Source organism: Sodiomyces alcalophilus (assembly GCF_042370955.1).
Source record: "Sodiomyces alcalophilus JCM 7366 unplaced genomic scaffold ACRALscaffold_2, whole genome shotgun sequence".
NCBI lineage: Eukaryota > Fungi > Ascomycota > Sordariomycetes > Glomerellales > Plectosphaerellaceae > Sodiomyces > Sodiomyces alcalophilus.
The window spans coordinates 2,907,623-2,913,622 of NW_027263533.1; positions in this window are offsets into that span (position 1 = coordinate 2,907,623).

Here is a 6,000-nt window from a genome sequence, read left to right on the forward strand (position 1 = left end):
ATAATCCTGTATATAATATACCGAGACTACTACCTATACGGGAGGGGGTGGCTATAGGTCAGAGCTTAAATAGAGGATTTTGCTCTAACTAGAGCCAGGTTAGAGGTATAACTATTAATATAAAGTTCTAAGACTGTTAATAGTCTGACTAGTTATCGGGCTCTAACCTATAAACGCCCCCTCCCGCGTAGGGTACTTAGTATAAGTACCAGTAACCCGTATCCCCCTTATTCGGTATCCCGCTAAAGTGATCTATAATTATAGTGGGTCGCTTAGGCGGTGCATAGCTTACGGAATTATAGTAGTCTCGGTATATTATATATAGGATTATAAGTATCTTTAAGGTATCTTCTTAGATAAATATAGTGGTTAGATACTTATAAGGTACCTCCATAATAGAGTATATAAATATAACATACTATATATACACGCCGGGATAACTTATTTCTTCGGGACCCTAAAATTACGAATATCGGTTCTAGTTAAGGAATTGGCTTTAGGCAGGAAACGTGCTATAATATAAGGGAATTCTAGTCTTTTTAGAAGTCTACGTCTTAGTAAATTCACGGCTTTTTAGTATCTTCGTGTCTATAGTCTTATAGTGTACCGAGACTTTAGATAGAAGTGGCGCGTAGACTGTAATTTCCTAAGCCACGATCAGACTTAGTGATCTGTCCTAAATAGGAAGAGACCCACTGTAATTATGGATCACTTCGGCGGGATACCGAATAAGGGGGATGCGGGTATCGTATAGGCTGGCCTAAAGCAGGTCCGGAGCGGGTTATTCCGGGCCCGAAAGTAGGAGTGGATCTGTTATAGGAATAAGGGCAGGAATTTAGCACTATAATCAGAGATTTCTATAGAGTTAATTAAATTAATAGATCGATCGCTTATTTTTACGTAATTAAGTTATACGCTATTTATAATAATTAAGAGTCTTATTTACTCGATAACCTTTTAAAGCTATTTATACCGAGCTATATACAGCTATAACTATAACCTCTAATACGACTATCTATATAAGCCACGAAGACTAGGAGCTATAGAAGCGCCTTTATAAAGTCAGGGCCCGAAGTAACGGAATCTAGGATTTCCTATGCCCTAACGATCCAGCTCCTAGGCCGTAGCGAGCCACCCGTCCCGAATTTACCTCCTATACCTTTATCGCTAACGTTAACGGGCAGCCTACTAATATATCCGAGCTAACGGTTATAGGTAAGTATTAGGGATATTCTATTCGAGGGGGTCGGATAGGACTTAGGGGCGGTAAGGAATGCGTTAGGAACCCGGAACCGGCCTAAGGTTAACCCTAGGAGATATTTAGGACCGAGTTATGTTTTAGGACTATTAAGTTAGCCTAAGACCTGTTATCTTAGAGCTTTAGGTTGTTATATACTAGTCCTAGGGAGGATAGTCACTGGCCCTTAAGTAGGGTGTTTCCCGTTAAGTCCTGAGTTAAAGGGGCTTAACGAATAATCTTATAATTATTCCCCCCTAAGGTTAGCTTCGTAACCTATTCTTATCGTAGTCTTAATAACTCTCTTTACTCCTTATATAAAACCTATAATATTTTATTTATTCTAACCGTTTACGGGTATAACGACCGTTAAGAGTTCGAAAAGACTAAGTTATTTTCTAAATCCTATTACTGCCCTAACTAGTACCTAAGATACCCCCTAAGCGCACTACCACTATTCGTAACCGGGATACTTCCCCCGCTACCGAAAGAGCCGAAGCCGGGCTATTAGGCGCTAATCGCGAGTAATCCCTTACGCCCGAGTTAGAGGATAAAGATAGTAACCCCGAATTCGAGATTCGCGGATAAGCTGACCTGGACGGTCGTGATCCTATAGTAGGACTACTACTCGACTAAGGGACCCCCTAAGTTATTCGGACAGGACCCTAATTCGATATTAAAGACCTCGAGAGCCGCCCCCCCGGCACTCTATTATTAGCGGAACTCGATTTCCTGATTAAGCACCACGAGGACCGCTAAGCCCGCGAAAAGAAGGAGAAGCGCTTTCTTCCCCTTTAATAAGGGAGGGACCCCGATACCTCCGAGTATATCCCTAGAGGGGACTCCCGTAAAAGCTAGTATAAAGTTCCGTAGAAGCTCCCTAAATAAGACGGGCAGTCCTACGACCAGTTCTAGATATTTATCGAAGAAATCGAAGAGCGTTTTATACTCGATAAGGTTAAGCCGTCCGAAGCGGAGAAGATTTATCTTACCTCTACCCTGTTACCGAAGATTATAAAATCCCGATAGCGTGCCCACTATAGGCGCGTTTATAGGAAGACTAGAGGTGCTACCTAGGAGGACCTTAAGACCTTCCTAACCGAGTAATTAGTCGATAATAAAACCCATAAAATATCTATAACTAAGAAGCTATTCTTAGACTAGATTATATAGAAACTAAATTAGACCTACGCTAAGTTTATTAATAGGCTAGACTCGTTATTTAATAAGGTATCCTTACCCTTCCCCGATAAATAGCGTATATAGTTAATCTTAACGAAGCTTAATAAGCCGCTATATAACTAAATCGTGGCCGCCGGTATCCCTACTAATAATAAGGCGTTAGGTATTATAGCCTAATAGGCAGAGATTACTCTTTTATATAAGAATAAAAAAAAGGCGCCCCGGAATAATCGCCTAAGGTAGCCCCGTAGCAAGAAGCGTGGGCGTAATAGGGCCCCTAATAGGGCCTATACTATAACTATTCGGCCCTTTATACCTCCCTAAGGTTTCGTGGAATTAATCGAAGTAGACGATATAGAAGCCCCCGGGCCCTTTAAGAGGCGTAACAATAGCGGCGTTATATACTTTAGCTATAATAAAAAGGGTTACTACCGGAATAAATACCTAAAGGAGCCCTCTAAGTTAGGTTAGTTATTAGGATACTTTATTAGTTAGAACCCGAATAACCTACTAGTTAACCTAAGGCACCCTATTATTAGATAGGCTTAGGCCTAAGAAGGGCCGTTATCTTAGCCGTTCTTTATTAGTAAGGGCGCGATTAAGGCGAAGTTAGAATTACGGTTAAGCGGCGGATAGGGCCGCCGGAGCGCTAAGCTAGATAAAGGCGCCGAGGTTAACCTAATCGACTAAAGGGCCCTACCTCCTAACTATAGTCCCTTAGGACCACCTAAGCGACTTAGATAGGTTATCCCTAGGGTCGACGTATAGTTTATCGGGTCCTTCTAGACGTATATTAAGGTCACGGATAGTTAGGACCGGATCCGGATATATCCGATTAAGTTTAAGGTGCTGGATATAGACCCTAATAGGTTCTAAGTTATCCTTAGTATACCCTGGTTAGTAGAATATAACCCCGTTACCTTTTTCTAGTCTAGCGAATAGATATATCGACTCTAGTAAAAGGACCTTCGAGGCGTCCTAGGTCGGAGAGAGTTAAAGAAGGTAAAGGAGTACGTATAGCTTATTATCCGCTTTATAAAGTCCGGTGCCCCCCGTATTAGCCGAGTTATCGGCATAAAGTGGAACGCTACTAAGGAAGAAGAGGATATATTACCTGATAGTCCTTTAATCCTGGTTATCTAATTAGACCCGTTATAACCTATACCCCCTATACCCCCTAACCCGACCTAACTAGATAAAGGAATCCTAGAATATCTTAATCCCGGGCTATATTAAGAGTTACTGGATAAGGACGAGTTAGGGAATATTATCCCCGAATACTATTAAGAGTTTTTAGACGTTTTCGATATTATAAAGGCCGGCCGCCTACCCGCCTACTAGTATTAGGATTATATAATCGAGATAAAGGAAGGTAAGTTACCCTTATTTAGCCTTATCTACCCCCTAGCCGAGTAAGAACTAGCCGTCCTTTAAGACTATATTAAGGAGGCTATAGTTAAAGGGTGGATTCGCTTATCGATAAGCTTTATAGGCGCCCTAATCCTATTTATACTAAAAAAGGGTAGATAGCTGCGTCTATATATAGATTATCGAGGCCTTAATAAGGTTACCCGTAAAGACCGTACCCCGCTCCCCCTAATATATAAGATCCTTAACCGCCTCGCGTCTTCTACGGTCTATACTAAGTTAGATCTTAAGGACGCCTATTATCGCTTAAGAATTTAAGAAGGGGATAAGTAGAAGACGGCTTTTAGAACTAAGTACGGACACTTTAAGTACTTAGTAATGCCTTTTAGTCTATATAATACCCCCGCTAGCTTTTAGCGTTATATTAATAAAGCCTTAAAGGGTCTCGTCGATACTATCTACGTTATATATCTAAACGATATCCTGATATATAGTAAGGACCTTAGTACCTACCGCGTATATATTAAGGAGATCCTTATACGCCTAAGGGAGTAGTCCCTATTCGTAAACCCTTAGAAGTGCGTGTTCGAGACGTAAAAGGTCGAGTTCTTAGGCTTTATATATAGCCCTAATAGGGTTTTTATGGACCTAAAGAGGGTCGAGGCTATTAAGGATTAGGAAGAACCTATTTCCGTTAAGAAGATTCAGGTCTTCCTGGGTTTTACTGGTTTCTACCGACGTTTTATTAAAGGCTACTCTAAAGTCGCTACCCCTTTTACGGACTTATTAAGGTTAGGGGGCAGACCAGGTATATTCTAGTTAGGGGATATAAAGAGGGCCGCTTTTAAGAAGTTATAATCGTTATTCTAGTCGGTACCTATGCTATGGTATTTTAACCCAGCCCTGCCTATTTATATAGAACCCGACGCGTCTAACTTCGTACTAGGCGCTATAATTAGCTAGTATAAGGACTAAACCTAGCGACCCGTGGCGTTCCTATCTAGGAAGCTAAGGGGACCCGAACTAAATTATCCGATACTAGATACTAAGTTAATAGTGATTATCGAAGCGTTTTAGTAGTGGCGCTATTATTTAGCGTATAGTTAGACCCTAGTAAAGGTGCTAACTAACTACTTAAACTACCGGTATCTACTAAATAAGCCTTAAATTAAACCTTAATACGCCTATTAGCTAAAGGAGCTATTAAGCTTTAATTTTAAGATCCGTTACTACCCGGGCGTTTAGAACCCCGTAAATAGGCTTTTACGGAAGCCGTAGCTTACTATAGATTAGGTAGATCTCGAAGCGGAGCGGTAAAAACCCGTTAAGGGATTCACTAAGAAGTTCGTTATTAGCCTTATAAGGGCCTAAGGTATACCTAAGCCCTCGGGTCTATCTAGCCTAAAGGATAAGATTATCTTTACCTAGAAGGATAATCCCTTTTATATCTCCTTAGTATTAAAAGATAACTTAGCGGACCCGTAGTCCTATAACGGTTAGGGTGCGGTCTACTTTAGGGACCGTCTCTTTATACCGAACTAGTTAGGTTTACGCGATAAGGTCCTCTAGGCATTTTATAACGCGCCTACTACAGGCTATTATAGGTTAGGTTAGATAATTAAGAGGATTTCCGAGTCTTACTACTAGGAATACCTCTCGCGAGACATTAAGAAGTTCATGCCTACGTGTAGCATCTATCAGAGGACCAAGCCGCGCCAGCATAAGCCTTTTAGGTACCTAGCACCTCTACCCGTACCCGAATAGCCGTTCTAAGAGATCTTAATAGACTTTATAATAGGCCTCCCCCCTACGACCTTATAGGGAAAAAAAAGGGATTCTATCCTAGTCGTGGTATATTAATACACTAAGTACGCGATCTATATCCCCTATAGCAGCTCTTTAATAGCTAAGGGTCTCGCTAGTATTCTATAGGTGCACGTTTTTAGTATCTATAGCCTACCTAATAGCATCGTTTCGGACTAAGGGTCCTTATTCACTAATAAGTTCTAGACCACCCTATATAGCCTCCTAAGCGTTAAGCGGCGGTTATTAACCGCGTTCCACCCCTAAACGGATAGCTAGACGGAACGATAGAATTAGAACTTAAAGCACTTTCTACGGGTATTCGGTGCCCTATAATAGGACGACTAGGTTAACTAGCTACCCCTAGCCTAGTTTACTTATAATACCGTATAGTATTTAGCTATCCGGTA